We start from the raw sequence: 20090 nt of genomic DNA, 5'->3' as shown, positions 1-20090 counted from the left end.
AAAGAGTACAGTTATAGTAGTCCTTAACAAAATGGAGAAATGGTACATAAGGCATGGGTTTGTTTTGTTATGTAGTGTGACAGTCACAGAACTGATCTCATCACTCATAGTCCTTTCTCAATCCAGTAACTGGATCACATACTAAATCAGTTCTTAACAGTTTTCGCTTTTATGAAACATAACAAGACTCACCCACCTTCAATTCTTCTGTACAAACTTCGTGCACTGTGTGTTTGCAGTCAAACATGCACCAATGTTAATTCATTATAACTGTAATTTAGGAACAAGCTAATTAAGCTAACCAAGCTAGCTAGCTCTACTATATACTGTATTGTAACAGAATTGAAGCACTGATCATATTACAAATAATGTTCTGTATATGCTTTTTAATTACTTTGTCCCCTACTGTTTCATTCCTTGGTTGCTGCTTTTATAATTAAAGTCCAATAATATTGGCGTGGCTCCATCAATATATTTACGTACATTTTACATATACATTAATTATTATTCCAATGCTGCGGGGACATATATATAGATTTACCATTTTACCGTGTGTGTGTACTATATATGTGCATGAGCCATGAAGGAAAGAAGAGTAAAAAAGAGGAATTGAAATTAAATGTTGAACTACTTTATGAGAAAATATATGGTTAGGAAGTAGAGTAGCATTGATTGATTTTTATTCTAAGTTTGAAGCATTATAACTTTGAAGTTTGTTGCTAAGGCTACTCGTGACTATGACGTAGACACATTTTGGAGGTTTTGGGGTGAGATGAATGTGATGTGCTAGCTGATGTTAATTTTTGATTTGGTGTTATGGTGTGGGTTAACTTCAAAGGTTAGTTTTTGTTGGAGCTTTTTAAGTATTGTAATAAAATATAATTAAGAGCGTATAAAAAACAATAATATAAATATGAGGTGTCATTTATTAGGTGTTATTTATTGTATTTGCCCTCATGAATTTGTCCGACACACCGATAAAAGATAAAAGTGACAACTAGTCTAGTAACTTATAGGTTGGTCATAAATACAATTTTTCAACTGTGGTTTAATATCTATGTTGACCAATTATAAAGATGAAGATTATTGTGCATGATATGATTTTGAAATTGGTAGTATTATATACAGTATGTTCTAATGTTACCACTTCCTACCAATTAATCTCGAAGATTAGGAAATCATCCTAATTTGTCTTTTCTCTCCTTGGAAATTAATTACGGGATGATTACTTCCGTAATTTACTGAAACTTCTAATCAACAAGACGGTGGTGGAACCTAACGTGATTAACGTGATGAGTGACTGGATGAGGGGAATATTTGTGTGGCCAAGATTTTAATTAACAAAGCACATCATATGTATCTGTGAAGCGATATATTTGTCCGGTGTAAGTTTGCTTTTAGCCTTTTACATTTATCTATCCGAACAACTTATGTCTATGTAAATGTTTTAAACTAGTTCTTGAACCCTCGCTTCGCGCCGGGAGTTCGGTTTTCAATGTTGTTGGTTGAATGTGGGTTAATGCACTAAACGATAAACTTAAGTATGATTAACCAAAAGAATATGTTTTGATGATGACTGACATCTTAACATAAAACACGCAAGATCACTAATCCATACTTTATCTTGCAAACGATCAAGTCAAACATAAGCTAAAGAATGAAATTAAAAGCTCAGCTAAACACACGGTCGAGGTACGGTGGACCGCATAGTCAACCGTGAAACCCCAAACTGAATTGCAACGCAGTTTTATGAAAACAAGTTGCACGGTCGCCACCACGGTCAACCGCAGTGCGACCGCAGTTTTCTCTGTTACCGTTTTTGACTAAATAAAGTTTGACTAGTTCCCGACATCTATAATTAATTAAACATTTCTCAACATGCTTAGAATAGATGGCTTCTCCATACTCAATTCAGTTTTGGTCATAAAAACACTAATTGTGATTAATTACGCCTAATGACACTTTAATGACAAATTAACCAAGATTAGACATAACACATAAGTGTTAATCAACAACTTGTGATCTTAATTCTTATCTAGATATTCTTAGTATGATCATCAAGTACCAACACACTTAAGCCAATGTCACTAGAACAATAATTGCTATTAGAAATGACTTAGTGATTAATTAAGGCTAAATGAGGAAAATGCTCTCAAGGTTAACTAGTAATGACTTGTAATCCTAAAACACACTTAGATACATTTAGGATGGTCACCAAGTCCCAACTAGAGATTGCTCTTTCCTTGTGCATGTGTTGGACATTAATGTGTGCTTACACATTAATCAAGCAATATGTTATATTGCACTTAAACTTGTTAAAGCTTGAATTATAAGTTGTGCAAGTATCTATATGATTGATCCTAGAATAACTATCTCTTGCTATGTGAGTATTACTTGCTACTTGCCAATATGATTGATACTCATAAACTTGTCAACTTGATTAATATGTTTGCTATGTGCTCACTAGTTAGGATTCAAGTAACTAACCTACTCCAATAGATTAAGTGTAAAATGGTTCACAATGAAAGTATAGTCAATTGTCTATGTGGTCTAGTCTAAGTAACTAAGGGTGATTACTTAAGACTTAACTTTGATGTCTCCACATATTTCATGATTATCTTATAGAGACATTATTCAATTAATCTCTAAACTAAACTCAAAAAGAACATGACTTGTGATTAATTGAAACTAGGAAGTTAATGACATAGTGACTAGTCTTTAGAATTGAACCAATGGCATTAAAGTGACTAACTAAGTCTTGACCTGTAACGACCCGGATTTTTTCCGATCGTTTTACACTTATAAGATTAATATTTACATAAATTAAACCTTACCAACATGATAAGCAATCTAAATTGTTGAGACTTATGTTTTTGAAAAGAGTTTTACACAACGTTTGACCGTCCAATTTGACCGATGATATCACGAACTATATAACATATGATAATTATACGTTTGTGTATATATATGTACTTTTATATATTTAACGTGATCTAAGAATGTTTTAACATCTCATTGTGTACTAATAACAATGAGTTATAAGTATATTTTGAGACTACTAACTTAAGTTTTCAAAACGATAACTATATGTGACGTTCTTCGACTTAAATACTTAAAACTTATAATGCTTATACATGTATCGTATAGATAAGTATTTTATCACTTTTAAAGGATTTATATACATAAAACAATATAAGTATATTTACAAAAGATAGTTATATTTGAATCCTCGTTCCGTTTTCTCAAGATTTTTATATGTATATCTAGGGTATATGTACCCGTATCATACCCAGCTTCTATACGTATTTACTATTGGTATATACACATCACAATCACTTTATTAGCAGCCATGAGTCAGCCAATTTTGGATCTTAGCATGCATGATTAATCAATTTGGCATATTACAAGACTTTTGCACAATATTACAAATTTATACATCTTTTCACCACTATTTATACTCCATTCCCTTTTCATTTTTACTACACATTTTCTCTAACCAAAAACACATTCTTATGAACCTTAAGTGTTCTTCAACAATTCAGCAAGTTACCATGAAGATCTAGCTTCAAAAACAAGCCTTAATCTTCATAAGAAAAACCTTCCAAGAACACTTCAATAATCCTTCCAAGTAAACAAGTTTACTTCCAACCTTTTGATCCAACTCCACCACTCTTTTGATTCAAGGATTTTTCTCATCTCTTACAGTAACTTTGTCCAAGTAACTTGAGGTAGTAACCTTATTCATAATCTTATTCAATTCATATTCATATAGCTATCTTATTTTGTGGTATAAAATTTTAACAACAAGAACATAGTTTGAATGCTTTCAAACTTGTTCGCAAACTAAATAGATCCTTCTAACTTGACTTTTAAAACACTTCAAGACCTGTAATATATCATAATGATATGCTAACTTAACAATATATAACTTGGTTTTACAAAGAACATCTTAAAAACTAAATCTACGTCGTCGGAGTGCAACCGGGGGCTGTTTTGGGTTGGATAATTAAAAACCATCTTAAGCTTTGAATTGGAGGTTCATGTTCTGGAAAAATAATATTTCTTATGAATATGTTAACACATAAAAATTTCATGGTTTAACTCAAAGTGTAAGTATTTTTAGAAAAATGATCATTAAATGTTGTTTTTATGATGGAAAATGATCACTTTCATAAGTTTCACCAAAGTTTGACCTATAACCTGTGATTTCAAATACAACCTAAGGTATTTTCAGTTCATATTCTTAAAATTTGACTCGATCCAAGGAAGTGGCAAGTTGAACCAACAAAAACGGAGTTGTAATGAAGAAACTACGACTAAAACAAGATCGGGTATCCGAAGCTAGTTTAGCTACGAAAATATTTGGAGAAAAATTAAATTAATCATATATTTCTAATTAATATGATATTTCATATATATTTACTTATGATTTGATTTTATATATTTCAGGACCACCCGTAAACAACACGAGAAGATTAATCATAAGACCTCATGATTGTACGCAACACGTCATTTGACAACACGGTACTTTATGTACGCAACACGTCACTTGACAACATGGTACCATGGGTCGAGATTAATTCTGATCAATACGAATACGATGGGGTCTTTATTTATTTTATTTAAGCAACTAATTGTGGACCACTAACATCGGACTGCTAACTACGGACTAAAAAAATATTAAAAGTATGTATATATATATATATATATATATATATATATATATATATATATATATATATATATATATATATATATATATATATATATATATATATATATATATAACGATTACTTAAAAAGAAAATATGTTGATATATTATATATGTGGTTAGGTTCGTGATATCTATCGGAGACCAAGTCGTGATAAATACCTTCAAGGCAAAAGTGAGTATATAGTCCCACTTTTAAACTCTAAATATTTCGAGATGAGAATACATGCATTTTATGATTTACGTTATGGACACAAGTGATTAAAAATATATATTCTACGTTGAGTTGTACCACTGGCATACTTCCCTGTAACTTGGTAACTATTATTTACATGAGGTATTGTAAACGCGAATCCTGTTGATAGATCTATCGGGCCTGACAACCCCAACCGGACTAGACGACCAGTATTCAACGGTTGCACAGTACTTCGTTTCGGTGACTACACTTGGTACGGTGTAGTAAGATTTCATAATAAAGGGAATATGCGACGTTGATTAAATGTTAAGTATGGTTATCAAGTGCTCAACAACTTAGAATATTTTTATTAAAACGTTTATATATGAAATCTTGTGGTCTATATTTATAACGCTGCCGGCATTAAACCTATATCTCACCAACTTTATGTTGACGTTTTAAGCATGTTTATTCTCAGGTGATAACTAAAAGCTTCCGCTGCAACATGTTGAATTTAAGCAAGATCTTGAGTATGCATATTTGTGTCAAAAATAAAACTGCATATCGGAGGAGTTGTAATGTAAAATATGTTGAAAGTCGTATTGTTATTATCACATGTAAAGTTTGTAAGTCTAAGATTATCGCTAAACGATAATCATTATTAAGTTGTTTAAACCTTGTATTTGTAATAAAAGCTATGGTTTGTATTGTAAAAACGAATGCAGTTTTTGAAAAATGTCGCATATAGAGGTCAATACCTCGCGATGAAATCATATGTTATTGTAATCGTCCTTATGGTTAAGGTCGGGTTATGACATGACCAAACTGAGATTTTTCAAAATATCAATCAAGACACTTCTCCAAGAATGTTGGGTTTGCCACTTTTGGAATGATTAGTCACTTTCAAAATATTAAGACCAAATCTCACGCACTTAATGCATATAGTACTTGTATAGGATGTTTGGCTTCTTTTGCAGGTGCTAGAAGGAGTAAAGGTGCCAAAATGTGGTGTTCAAATTTGAGTCAAACGGCTATACAATGGATATTAAATTTGGACTGCAGCACGCACGATCGTACCACGGTCGACCGTGATGACAACCGTGTGTCAACGGCTACTTTTTGAATCCCACTATAAAAGGCAAACATTGAAGAGCATTTGAAGCTGACCTTCTTGCATATTTCAAAGGATTATTTTCATTGATCACAAGTGCATCAATTACTACTCAAATGTGATCATGCAAGAGAAGATTCTATGATCTTATAGATATAGAATTGAGTTGTTGTAAACTTACTAATCAAAATCATTTATCTTGTGAGTTTACATAATGTGATGTATGTCATAGTATTGTGTTAGGATCATCATTGCAAAGTGTATAAGTCTTGTAACTTCAAATAGTAGAAGCATAGGCTAGCTTAGTGATCTACTTCCTTAAAGGGACTTAGGAAGTTGATTAATCTTATTTGAAGATTAATACTTGTCCAAGGTTAAGACAAGTTGATCTAGGTTGGAGTTGATCTTTCAAAGGGATAGAAAGATTAGTTTTGTTGTCTACCAAAGAAGTTGAAGACTTGTAAATCGAATCTCCACCGGGTTTGGAAAAAAGTGCTTAGTGAAGCAACAAATCCCGATTAGTGTAATCGGGGAGTGGATTAAGGTGGATTAGTTAACATCCACCCGAACTACTATAAATTTTTGTGTCTATGTTCTTTACATTACTTCATTTATCATTTTGAACATATACACTACACACATCAAGTTTGAGTTGAGTTGGTTGATCAAAGTTAAATCGAATTTGGTGATCAATCGAAAAAGTGTTAAAAACGTATCAAGTAACTGAAATGTCCCGTTCTTATTGATTAAAAACGTTCCATATTAATTGATTTCGTTGCGAGGTTTTGACCTCTATATGAGACGTTTTTCAAAGACTGCATTCATTTTTAAAACAAACCATAACCTTTATTTCATAAATAAAGGTTTAAAAAGCTTTACGTAGATTATCAAATAATGATAATCTAAAATATCCTGTTTACACACGACCATTACATAATGGTTTACAATACAAATATGTTACATCGAAATCATTTTCTTGAATGCAGTTTTTACACAGTATCATACAAACATGGACTCCAAATCTTGTCCTTATTTTAGTATGCAACAGCGGAAGCTCTTAGTATTCACCTGAGAATAAACATGCTTTAAACGTCAACAAAAATGTTGGTGAGTTATAGGTTTAACCTATATATATCAAATCGTAACAATAGACCACAAGATTTCATATTTCAATATACATCCCATACATAGAGATAAAAATCATTCATATGGTGAACACCTGGTAACCGACATTAACAAGATGCATATATAAGAATATCCCCATCATTCCGGGACACCCTTCGGATATGATATAAATTTTGAAGTACTAAAGCATCCGGTACTTTGGATGGGGTTTGTTAGGCCCAATAGATCTATCTTTAGGATTCGCGTCAATTAGGGTGTATGTTCCCTAATTCTTAGATTACCAGACTTAATAAAAAGGGGCATATTCGATTTCGATAATTCAACCATAGAATGTAGTTTCACGTACTTGTGTCTATTTTGTAAATCATTTATAAAACCTGCATGTATTCTCATCCCAAAAATATTAGATTTTAAAAGTGGGACTATAACTCACTTTCACGGAATTTTACTTCGTCGGGAAGTAAGACTTGGCCACTGGTTGATTCACGAACCTATAACAATATATACATATATATCAAAGTATGTTCAAAATATATTTATAACACTTTTAATATATTTTGATGTTTTAAGTTTATTAAGTCAGCTGTCCTCGTTAGTAACCTACAACTAGTTGTTCACAGTTAGATGTACAGAAATAAATCGATAAATATTATCTTGAATCAATCCACGACCCAGTGTATACGTATCTCAGTATTGATCACAACTCAAACTATATATATTTTGGAATCAACCTCAACCCTGTATAACTAACTCCAACATTCACATATAGAGTGTCTATGGTTGTTCCAAAATATATATTGATGTGTCGACATGATAGGTCGAAACATTGTATACGTGTCTATGGTATCTCAAGATTACATAATATACAATACAAGTTGATTAAGTTATGGTTGGAATAGATTTGTTACCAATTTTCACGTAGCTAAAATGAGAAAAATTATCCAATCTTGTTTTACCCATAACTTCTTCATTTTAAATCTGTTTTGAGTGAATCAAATTGCTATGGTTTCATATTGAACTCTATTTTATGAATATAAACAGAAAAAGTATAGGTTTATAGTCGGAAAAATAAGTTACAAGTCATTTTTGTAAAGGTAGTCATTTCAGTCGAAAGAACGACGTCTAGATGACCATTTTAGAAAACATACTTCCACTTTGAGTTTAACCATAATTTTTGGATATATTTTCATGTTCATAATAAAAATCATTTTCTCAGAATAACAACTTTTAAATCAAAGTTTATCATAGTTTTTAATTAACTAACCCAAAGCAGCCCGTGGTGTTACTACGACGGCGTAAATCCGGTTTTACGGTGTTTTTCGTGTTTCCAGGTTTTAAATCATTAAGTTAGCATATCATATAGATATATAACATGTGTTTAGTTGATTTTAAAAGTCAAGTTAGAAGGATTAACTTTTATTTGCGAACAAGTTTAGAATTAACTAAACTATGTTCTAGTGATTACAAGTTTAAACCTTCGAATAAGATAGCTTTATATGTATGAATCGAATGATGTTATGAACATCATTACTACCTTAAGTTCCTTGGATAAACCTACTGGAAAAGAGAAAAGTGGATCTAGCTTCAATGGATCCTTGGATGGCTCGAAGTTCTTGAAGCAGAATCATGACACGAAAACAAGTTCAAGTAAGATCATCACTTGAAATAAGATTGTTATAGTTATAGAAATTGAACCAAAGTTTGAATATGATTATTACCTTGTATTAGAATGATAACCTACTGTAAGAAACAAAGATTTCTTGAGGTTGGATGATCACCTTACAAGATTGGAAGTGAGCTAGCAAACTTGAAAGTATTCTTGATTTTATGAAACTAGAACTTTTGGAATTTATGAAGAACACTTAGAACTTGAAGATAGAACTTGAGAGAGATCAATTAGATGAATAAAATTGAAGAATTAAAGTGTTTGTAGGTGTTTTTGGTCGTTGGTGTATGGATTAGATATAAAGGATATGTAATTTTGTTTTCATGTAAATAAGTCATGAATGATTACTCATATTTTTGTAATTTTATGAGATATTTCATGCTAGTTTCCAAATGATGGTTCCCACATGTGTTAGGTGACTCACATGGGCTGCTAAGAGCTGATCATTGGAGTGTATATACCAATAGTACATACATCTAAAAGCTGTGTATTGTACGAGTACAAATACGGATGCATACTAGTAGAATTGTTGATGAAACTGAACGAGGATGTAATTGTAAGCATTTTTGTTAAGTAGAAGTATTTTGATAAGTGTATTGAAGTCTTTCAAAAGTGTATGAATACATATTAAAACACTACATGTATATACATTTTAACTGAGTCGTTAAGTCATCGTTAGCCGTTACATGTAAGTGTTGTTTTGAAACCTTTAGGTTAACGATCTTATTAAATGTTGTTAACCCAATGTTTATAATATCAAATGAGATTTTAAATTATTATATTATCATGATATTATGATGTACTAATATCTCTTAATATGATATATATACATTAAATGTCGTTACAACGATAATCGTTACATATATGTCTCGTTTAAAAATCATTAAGTTAGTAGTCTTGTTTTTACATATGTAGTTCATTGTTAATATACTTAATGATATGTTTACTTATCATAGTATCATGTTAACTATATATATATCCATATATATGTCATCATATAGTTTTTACAAGTTTTAACGTTCGTGAATCACCGATCAACTTGGCTGGTCAATTGTCTATATGAAACATATTTCAATTAATCAAGTCTTAACAAGTTTGATTGCTTAGCATGTTGGAAACATTTAATCATGTAAATATCAATCTCAATTAATATATATAAACATGGAAAAGTTCGGGTCACTACAGTACCTACCCGTTAAATAAATTTCGTCCCGAAATTTTAAGCTGTTGAAGGTGTTGACGAATCTTCTGGAAATAGATGCGGGTATTTCTTCTTCATCTGATCTTCATGCTCCCAGGTGAACTCGGGTCCTCTACGAGCATTCCATCGAACCTTAACAATTGGTATCTTGTTTTGCTTAAGTCTTTTAACCTCACGATCCATTATTTCGACGGGTTCTTCGATGAATTGAAGTTTTTCGTTGATTTGGATTTCATCTAACGGAATTGTGAGATCTTCTTTAGCAAAACATTTCTTCAAATTCGAGACGTGGAAAGTGTTATGTACAGCCGCGAGTTGTTGAGGTAACTCAAGTCGGTAAGCTACTGGTCCGACACGATCAATAATCTTGAATGGTCCAATATACCTTGGATTTAATTTCCCTCGTTTACCAAATCGAACAACGCCTTTCCAAGGTGCAACTTTAAGCATGACCATCTCTCCAATTTCAAATTCTATATCTTTTCTTTTAATGTCAGCGTAGCTCTTTTGTCTACTTTGGGCGGTTTTCAACCGTTGTTGAATTTGGATGATCTTCTCGGTAGTTTCTTGTATAATCTCCGGACCTGTAATCTGTCTATCCCCCACTTCACTCCAACAAATCGGAGACCTGCACTTTCTACCATAAAGTGCTTCAAACGGTGCCATCTCAATGCTTGAATGGTAGCTGTTGTTGTAGGAAAATTCTGCTAACGGTAGATGTCGATCCCAACTGTTTCCGAAATCAATAACACATGCTCGTAGCATGTCTTCAAGCATTTGTATCGTCCTTTCGCTCTGCCCATCAGTTTGTGGATGATAGGCAGTACTCATGTCTAGACGAGTTCCTAATGCTTGCTGTAATGTCTGCCAGAATCTTGAAATAAATCTGCCATCCCTATCAGAGATAATAGAGATTGGTATTCCATGTCTGGAGACGACTTCCTTCAAATACAGTCGTGCTAACTTCTCCATCTTGTCATCTTCTCTTATTGGCAGGAAGTGTGCTGATTTGGTGAGACGATCAACTATTACCCAAATAGTATCAAAACCACTTGCAGTCCTTGGCAATTTAGTGATGAAATCCATGGTAATGTTTTCCCATTTCCATTCCGGGATTTCGGGTTGTTGAAGTAGACCTGATGGTTTTTGATGCTCAGCTTTGACCTTAGAACACGTCAAACATTCTCCTACGTATTTAGCAACATTGGCTTTCATACCCGGCCACCAAAAATGTTTCTTGAGATCCTTGTACATCTTCCCCGTTCCAGGATGTATTGAGTATCTGGTTTTATGAGCTTCTCTAAGTACCATTTCTCTCATATCTCCAAATTTTGGTACCCAAATTCTTTCAGCCCTATACCGGGTTCCGTCTTCCCGAATATTAAGATGCTTCTCCGATCCTTTGGGTATTTCATCCTTTAACTTTCCCTCTTTCAAAACTCCTTGTTGCGCCTCCTTTATTTGAGTAGTAAGGTTAGTGTGAATCATTATATTCATAGATTTTACTCGAATGGGTTCTCTGTCCTTTCTGCTCAAGGCGTCGGCTACCACATTTGCCTTCCCCGGGTGGTAACGAATCTCAAAGTCGTAATCATTCAACAATTCAATCCACCTACACTGCCTCATATTCAGTTGTTTCTGATTAAATATGTGTTGAAGACTTTTGTGGTCGGTATATATAATACTTTTGACCCCATATAAGTAGTGCCTCCAAGTCTTTAATGCAAAAACAACCGCGCCTAATTCCAAATCATGCGTCGTATAATTTTGTTCGTGAATCTTCAATTGTCTAGACGCATAAGCAATCACCTTCATTCGTTGCATTAATACACAACCGAGACCTTGCTTTGATGCGTCACAATAAATCACAAAATCATCATTCCCTTTAGGCAATGACAATATAGGTGCCGTAGTTAGCTTTTTCTTCAATAACTGAAACGCTTTCTCTTGTTCATCATTCCATTCAAATTTCTTCCCTTTATGCATTAATGCAGTCAAGGGTTTTGCTATTCTGGAAAAGTCTTGGATGAACCTTCTGTAGTAACCAGCTAGTCCTAAAAACTGGCATATGTATTTCGGAGTTTTCGGGGTTTCCCACTTTTCAACAGTTTCTATCTTTGCCGGATCCACCTTAATACCTTCTTTGTTCACTATGTGACCGAGGAATTGAACTTCTTCCAACCAAAATGCACACTTTGAAAACTTAGCGTACAATTCTTCCTTCCTCAATACTTCTAACACCTTTCTCAAATGTTCACCGTGTTCTTGGTCATTCTTTGAGTAAATAAGTATGTCATCAATGAAAACAATGACAAACTTGTCAAGGTATGGTCCACACACTCGGTTCATAAGGTCCATGAACACAGCTGGTGCATTAGTTAAACCAAACGGCATGACCATAAACTCGTAATGACCGTAACGTGTTCTGAAAGCAGTCTTTGGAATATCATCTTCTTTCACCCGCATTTGATGATACCCGGAACGTAAGTCAATCTTTGAATAAACAGACGAGCCTTGTAGTTGATCAAATAAGTCGTCGATTCTCGGTAGTGGGTAGCGGTTCTTGATGGTAAGTTTGTTCAACTCTCGGTAGTCGATACACAACCTGAATGTACCATCTTTCTTCTTGACAAACAAAACAGGAGCTCCCCACGGTGATGTGCTTGGTCGAATGAAACCACGCTCTAAAAGTTCTTGTAATTGTCTTTGCAGTTCTTTCATCTCGCTGGGTGCGAGTCTGTAAGGAGCACGAGCTATTGGTGCAGCTCCTGGTACAAGATCTATTTGAAATTCTACGGATCGATGTGGGGGTAATCCCGGTAATTCTTTCGGAAATACATCGGGAAATTCTTTTGCAACGGGAACATCATTGATGCTCTTTTCTTCAGTTTGTACTTTCTCGACGTGTGCTAGAACAGCATAGCAACCTTTTCTTATTAGTTTTTGTGCCTTCAAATTACTAATAAGATGTAGCTTCGTGTTGCCCTTTTCTCCGTACACCATTAAGGGTTTTCCTTTTTCTCGTATAATGCGAATTGCATTTTTGTAACAAACGATCTCTGCTTTCACTTCTTTCAACCAGTCCATACCGATTATCACATCAAAACTCCCTAACTCTACTGGTATCAAATCAATCTTAAATGTTTCGCTAACCAGTTTAATTTCTCGATTCCGACATATATTATCTGCTGAAATTAATTTACCATTTGCTAATTCGAGTAAAAATTTACTATCCAAAGGCGTCAATGGACAACTTAATTTAGCACAAAAATCTCTACTCATATAGCTTCTATCCGCACCCGAATCAAATAAAACGTAAGCAGATTTATTGTCAATAAGAAACGTACCCGTAACAAGCTCCGGGTCTTCCTGTGCCTCTGCCGCATTAATATTGAAAACTCTTCCGCGGCCTTGTCCATTCGTGTTCTCCTGATTCGGGCAATTTCTAATAATGTGGCCCGGTTTTCCACATTTATAACAAACTATATTTGCATAACTTGCTCCGACACTACTTGCTCCGCCATTACTCGTTCCGACACCATTTGTTCCTTTCGTTCTATTAACCCCTGGTCCGTAGACCTCACACTTCGCTACGCTATGACCATTTCTTTTACACTTGTTGCAAAATTTGGTGCAGAACCCCGAGTGATACTTTTCACACCTTTGGCATAGCTGCTTCTGATTGTTGTTGTTGTTGCGGTTATTATTGTTGTTAGGATGGTTGTTGTAGTTGCTGTTGTTGTTGTTGTTGTTGTTGTTGTTGTTGTTGTTGTTGTTGTTGTTGTTGGGCCGTTTGTTGTAGTTGCGATTGATGTTGCGATTGTTGGGATAATTGTTGCGATTATTGTTGTAATTGCTGTTGTTGTTGTATTGGTGATTCTTATCACCGTTTTCCTCCCACTTTCTTTTGACTTGCTTCACATTGGCCTCTTCAGCAGTCTGTTCTTTAATTCTTTCTTCAATCTGGTTCACTAGTTTGTGAGCCATTCTACATGCCTGTTGTATGGAGGCGGGCTCGTGTGAACTTATATCTTCTTGGATTCTTTCCGGTAATCCTTTCACAAACGCGTCGATCTTCTCTTCCTCATCTTCGAACGCTCCCGGACACAATAGGCACAATTCTGTGAATCGTCTTTCGTACGTGGTAATATCAAATCCTTGGGTTCGTAACCCTCTAAGTTCTGTCTTGAGCTTATTGACCTCGGTTCTGGGACGGTACTTCTCGTTCATCAAGTGCTTGAATGCTGACCACGGTAGTGCGTACGCATCGTCTTGTCCCACTTGCTCTAGATAGGTATTCCACCATGTTAACGCAGAACCTGTGAAGGTATGCGTAGCGTACTTCACTTTGTCCTCTTCAGTACACTTACTTATGGCAAACACCGATTCGACCTTCTCGGTCCACCGTTTCAATCCGATCGGTCCTTCGGTTCCATCAAATTCCAAAGGTTTGCAGGAAGTGAATTCTTTATAGGTGCATCCTACACGATTTCCTGTACTGCTAGATCCAAGGTTATTATTGGTATGTAGCGCAGCCTGTACTGCGGCTATGTTTGAAGCTAGAAAAGTACGGAATTCCTCTTCATTCATATTCACGGTGTGTCGAGTAGTCGGTGCCATTTCCTTCAAAATAGTCAAATGGAACAAGTTAATCATACAGAATATTAAGAGTAGTTAATAGTATTTCGTAGCATAATATGAACTCATTTATAAAAGCTTTTTCTTCATATTAGCGTTTTATAAGTTTAAATTCGGGTAGTACCTACCCGTTAAGTTCATACTTAGTAGCTAATATACAATTCAACTACTACAATTCTATATGAAAAACTGATTATAATAATATTTCGCGTTCAAACTTTTATACAATATTTTACAAACTTACAATACCGCTTATTTTACATAAAGCATGAAATATAGCACACAATAATTTTGATACAAGATGGTTGTGAAGATAATTCTAGCTAGTACACAAGTCGTTCAGCAAAGGCAATAAAGACACGTAATTCATACGTCCAGAAACAAGTCATGCATTCTGGTTTTACTAGGACTACTTCCCATCCTTGGTCTTGTGGAACCTAACCGTTATGGCCGTTGATAAGACAGCGTGTTGTAACGTCGTCAAAGGGACGAGGGTTACGTAATGTCCAACAGTCCCGTAATAATCTAAAAACCTCATTTCTTACCCCAATTACCGACTCCGTCACTTGTGGGAACGTTTTGTTTAATAGTTGTAGCCCGATGTTCTTTTTCTCACTTTGGTGAGAAGCGAACATTACTAATCCGTAAGCATAACATGCTTCTTTATGTTGCATGTTAGCCGCTTTTTCTAAATCACGAAGTCCAATATTCGGATATATTGAGTCAAAATAATTTCTTAACCCATTGCGTAAAATAGCATTTGGGTTCCCCGCAATATATGCGTCAAAGTAAACACATCGTAACTTATGGATTTCCCAATGTGATATCCCCCATCTTTCGAACGAAAGCCTTTTATAAACCAAGGCATTCTTGGAACGTTCTTCGAATGTCTTACAAACTGATCTCGCCTTAAATAGTTGTGCCGAAGAATTCTGACCGACTCTAGACAAGATTTCATCAATCATGTCTCCGGGTAGGTCTCTTAAAATATTGGGTTGTCTATCCATTTTGTGTTTTTATACTGTAAAATAGACAAGAGTTAGATTCATAAAAAAAAATACTTATTAATACAAGCAATTTTTACATATATCATAAAGCATAAGCACACTATATTACATATATTACACCACACGAATACAACTATCTTATTCCAACTCGCTCGTTTCTTCTTGTTCGGTTTTGGTTCGTTTTGCCAAGTTTCTAGGGATATATGATATTCCCCTAATACGATCCGTCGTTGTCCACATTGGTTTAGAAAAACCTGGTGGTTTAGAGGTTCCCGGGTCATTGTTACAACTTAAGGACTTCGGGGGTTGACGATACATATAAAGTTCATCGGGGTTGGAATTAGATTTCTCTATTTTTATGCCCTTTCCCTTATTATTTTCTTTTGCCTTTTTAAATTCAGTTGGGGTAATTTCTATAACATCATCGGAATTCTCGTCGGAATCCGATTCATCTGAGAATTGGTAATCCTCCCAATATTTTGCTTCCTTGGCGGAAACACCATTGACCATAATTAACCTTGGTCGGTTGGTTGAGGATTCTCTTTTACTTAACCGTTTTATTATTTCCCCCACCGGTTTTATTTCTTCTTCCGGTTCCGATTCTTCCTCCGGTTCCGATTCTTCTTCCGGTTCCGACTCTTCTTCCGGTTCCTCTTCGAGAACTTGTGAATTAGTCCACGAATCATTCCAATTTACATTTGACTCTTCATTATTATTAGGTGAGTCAATGGGACTTGTTCTAGAGGTAGACATCTATCACATAATATCAAACACGTTAAGAGATTAATATATCACATAATATTCATATGTTAAAAATATATAGTTTCCAACAAAAATGTTAAGCAATCATTTTTAAAGAAAACACGGTCGAAGTCCAGACTCACTAATGCATCCTAACAAACTCGATAAGACACACTAATGCAAATTTTCTGGTTCTCTAAGACCAACGCTCGGATACCAACTGAAATGTCCCGTTCTTATTGATTAAAAACGTTCCATATTAATTTATTTCGTTGCGAGGTTTTGACCTCTATATGAGACGTTTTTCAAAGACTGCATTCATTTTTAAAACAAACCATAACCTTTATTTCATAAATAAATTTTTAAAAAGCTTTACGTAGATTATCAAATAATGATAATCTAAAATATCCTGTTTACACACGACCATTACATAATGGTTTACAATACAAATATGTTACATCGAAATCATTTTCTTGAATGCAGTTTTTACACAGTATCATACAAACATGGACTCCAAATCTTGTCCTTATTTTAGTATGCAACAGCGGAAGCTCTTAGTATTCACCTGAGAATAAACATGCTTTAAACGTCAACAAAAATGTTGGTGAGTTATAGGTTTAACCTATATATATCAAATCGTAACAATAGACCACAAGATTTCATATTTCAATATACATCCCATACATAGAGATAAAAATCATTCATATGGTGAACACCTGGTAACCGACATTAACAAGATGCATATATAAGAATATCCCCATCATTCCGGGACACCCTTCGGATATGATATAAATTTCGAAGTACTAAAGCATCCGGTACTTTGGATGGGGTTTGTTAGGCCCAATAGATCTATCTTTAGGATTCGCGTCAATTAGGGTGTCTGTTCCCTAATTCTTAGATTACCAGACTTAATAAAAAGGGGCATATTCGATTTCGATAATTCAACCATAGAATGTAGTTTCACGTACTTGTGTCTATTTTGTAAATCATTTATAAAACCTGCATGTATTCTCATCCCAAAAATATTAGATTTTAAAAGTGGGACTATAACTCACTTTCACGGAATTTTACTTCGTCGGGAAGTAAGACTTGGCCACTGGTTGATTCACGAACCTATAACAATATATACATATATATCAAAGTATGTTCAAAATATATTTATAACACTTTTAATATATTTTGATGTTTTAAGTTTATTAAGTCAGCTGTCCTCGTTAGTAACCTACAACTAGTTGTCCACAGTTAGATGTACAGAAATAAATCGATAAATATTATCTTGAATGAATCCACGACCCAGTGTATACGTATCTCAGTATTGATCACAACTCAAACTATATATATTTTGGAATCAACCTCAACCCTGTATATCTAACTCCAACATTCACGTATAGAGTGTCTATGGTTGTTCCGAAATATATATAGATGTGTCGACATGATAGGTCGAAACATTGTATACGTGTCTATGGTATCTCAAGATTACATAATATACAATACAAGTTGATTAAGTTATGGTTGGAATAGATTTGTTACCAATTTTCACGTAGCTAAAATGAGAAAAATTATCCAATCTTGTTTTACCCATAACTTCTTCATTTTAAATCTGTTTTGAGTGAATCAAATTGCTATGGTTTCATATTGAACTCTATTTTATGAATATAAACAGAAAAAGTATAGGTTTATAGTCGGAAAAATAAGTTACAAGTTATTTTTGTAAAGGTATTCATTTCAGTCGAAAGAACGACGTCTAGATGACCATTTTAGAAAACATACTTCCACTTTGAGTTTAACCATAATTTTTGGATATATTTTCATGTTCATAATAAAAATCATTTTCTCAGAATAACAACTTTTAAATCAAAGTTTATCATAGTTTTTAATTAACTAACCCAAAACAGCCCGTGGTGTTACTACGACGGCGTAAATCCGGTTTTACGGTGTTTTTCGTGTTTCCAGGTTTTAAATCATTAAGTTAGCATATCATATAGATATAGAACATGTGTTTAGTTGATTTTAAAAGTCAAGTTAGAAGGATTAACTTTTATTTGCGAACAAGTTTAGAATTAACTAAACTATGTTCTAGTGATTACAAGTTTAAACCTTCGAATAAGATAGCTTTATATGTATGAATCGAATGATGTTATGAACATCATTACTACCTTAAGTTCCTTGGATAAACCTACTGGAAAAGAGAAAAGTGGATCTAGCTTCAATGGATCCTTGGATGGCTCGAAGTTCTTGAAGCAGAATCATGACACGAAAACAAGTTCAAGTAAGATCATCACTTGAAATAAGATTGTTATAGTTATAGAAATTGAACCAAAGTTTGAATATGATTATTACCTTGTATTAGAATGATAACCTACTGTAAGAAACAAAGATTTCTTGAGGTTGGATGATCACCTTACAAGATTGGAAGTGAGCTAGCAAACTTGAAAGTATTCTTGATTTTATGAAACTAGAACTTTTGGAATTTATGAAGAACACTTAGAACTTGAAGATAGAACTTGAGAGAGATCAATTAGATGAAGAAAATTGAAGAATTAAAGTGTTTGTAGGTGTTTTTGGTCGTTGGTGTATGGATTAGATATAAAGGATATGTAATTTTGTTTTCATGTAAATAAGTCATGAATGATTACTCATATTTTTGTAATTTTATGAGATATTTCATGCTAGTTTCCAAATGATGGTTCCCACATGTGTTAGGTGACTCACATGAGCTGCTAAGAGCTGATCATTGGAGTGTATATACCAGTAGTACATACATCTAAAAGCTGTGTATTGTACGAGTACAAATACGGATGCATACTAGTAGAATTGTTGATGAAACTGAACGAGGATGTAATTGTAAGCATTTTTGTTAAGTAGAAGTATTTTGATAAGTGTATTGAAGTCTTTCAAAAGTGTATGAATACATATTAAAACACTACATGTATATACATTTTAACTGAGTCGTTAAGTCATCGTTAGCCGTTACATGTAAGTGTTGTTTTGAAACCTTTAGGTTAACGATCTTATTAAATGTTGTTAACCCAATGTTTATAATATCAAATGAGATTTTAAATTATTATATTATCATGATATTATGATGTACGAATATCTCTTAATATGATATATATATACATTAAATGTCGTTACAACGATAATCGTTACATATATGTCTCGTTTAAAAATCATTAAGTTAGTAGTCTTGTTTTTACATATGTAGTTCATTGTTAATATACTTAATGATATGTTTACTTATCATAGTATCATGTTAACTATATATATATCCATATATATGTCATCATATAGTTTTTACAAGTTTTAACGTTCGTGAATCACCGATCAACTTGGGTGGTCAATTGTCTATATGAAACATATTTCAATTAATCAAGTCTTAACAAGTTTGATTGCTTAGCATGTTGGAAACATTTAATCATGTAAATATCAATCTCAATTAATATATATAAACATGGAAAAGTTCGGGTCACTACAGTAACTATTCACCCCCCTCTAGTTACTTACAAATGTATTTTATTGCGTTTAGTTTGTAAAATTATTTCGTGGCTAAAGAATGATGTCGTTGAAGCGCAGCTCGAGTCGAACTAACAGGTATAACCCGTGAAAGATTTAATTGTTATTTTAATTTAACAATGTGTCCATCTCCGCGTATAGCTATGTAATTATCGACTTTTAAAAATTTAACGCAAAATCAACGTGTATGAAAAGTACCCC

Source organism: Rutidosis leptorrhynchoides, chromosome 8 (genome assembly GCF_046630445.1).
Source record: "Rutidosis leptorrhynchoides isolate AG116_Rl617_1_P2 chromosome 8, CSIRO_AGI_Rlap_v1, whole genome shotgun sequence".
Lineage (NCBI taxonomy): Eukaryota > Viridiplantae > Streptophyta > Magnoliopsida > Asterales > Asteraceae > Rutidosis > Rutidosis leptorrhynchoides.
Note: the sequence above shows the minus strand (reverse complement) of the source record.